This window comes from Corvus brachyrhynchos, unplaced genomic scaffold, assembly GCF_000691975.1.
Source record: "Corvus brachyrhynchos isolate BGI_N302 unplaced genomic scaffold, ASM69197v1 scaffold128, whole genome shotgun sequence".
Lineage (NCBI taxonomy): Eukaryota > Metazoa > Chordata > Aves > Passeriformes > Corvidae > Corvus > Corvus brachyrhynchos.
In genome coordinates, this window is record NW_008239648.1 from 139,523 (window position 1) to 140,804 (window position 1,282).

Consider the following 1,282-nt stretch of genomic DNA (forward strand, 5'->3'; position numbering starts at 1 on the left):
GGGTATGTTATCAACCCTCTTTCCACCACAAATCCAAAACACAGCCCCTAACAGCTACCGTGAAGAAAATTAACTCTATTTCAACCATAACCAGAATAGATACATAAGCTTTTAATGACATCATTGCTTTCTTCTTGATATTTATCAAGTATTTCATTACTTTTTCAGGAACTAAAATCATTTTAAATGAGTCCCATATCTGCAAATATCAAGTACAGAGTCACAACTACCTGCACAGATAAACTTACGCTACCTAAAGCAATCTAACCACTGCATTTCTTATGAACTTAAAATAATTTATGTCATAAAAAACATGTCTACTACCCATCACAAAGCAGTTGAGAAAAAAGAAAATGTAAGCATTCACAGGTAAGTGGCAGAACAGCCGTTTGAAAGCAGACCTTGAAGAGCTGTGTCATATAAAGAATACACAAGGGACTGTGAACTCAAATACATCAAAACAGAGACACACATTAAAGGTACACTAAAAAAAAGTTGCGGGAAAACCAGTAACAAATCCTCTTTCATATACATTGGAGTCAGCAAGCTTGTCAGAAAAAGTAAACGACAGCCACCATAGAAAAGGAGCTGGTACAAGAAAAGAATTTTTTTTTTCCTTCTGTGATCACTGCCTAAGACCTTCAGACATTTCCAGGATGAAACACTACTTTGTGAAAGAGTCAATGAATCTCTTTCTTCTGAGGTGACAGAGGAAGAAGTTGTTGAGAATAAATGAAATAAGAACAAATTATGAGGGCTGGATGGTGCTTAGCTTTGAAACTTCAAAGGTAGTTGAGAAAGTTTGAGCTGAAATATTACGATTAGTTTTTACAGGAGGAAGCAGGCATTCAATGGAGAGCCCCAGGAATACCAGCTGGGCTCTGAGAGATGAGATGATGTAGTAGTTTGGTCCAAAATACTCATTACTGTTTATCTTCTGTGAGATAAGAATTAGGAGAAATGCAAAGCAGGCACCAAACTTGAAAGAATATAAAGTTTATTAACAGACCTAAAAGAGGGAAAAAAAAATTATCCCACCTTCAGAACTCTCCTCCTCCCCCCACCTTCCTCCCTTCTCCCACTGACAATGTAAAAAGACAACCGTCTTAATAATAATAACTTTGTTCAGTCCATTTAGAAAGAGAAGTCTCTTCTTGCTCGTGCTATGACAACATTATCACAACGAGACAGCCGCCCACTTCCAAATATTGTTCAGTCCATTTAGGAAGAGGAGTCTCTCTGCCTGCGTGTGAGTCCCTTCCCCCGACTTGCAGCTTTTCCC

General features: G+C 38.1%; 1 protein-coding gene across 4 annotated transcripts in view; it reads right to left on the bottom strand.

The window, feature by feature from the left end:
* FER (FER tyrosine kinase) overlaps positions 1-1,282 on the bottom strand; it is a 158,621-nt gene that overhangs the window by 119,885 nt on the left and 37,454 nt on the right. The gene's annotated exons all lie outside the window — the stretch shown is intronic.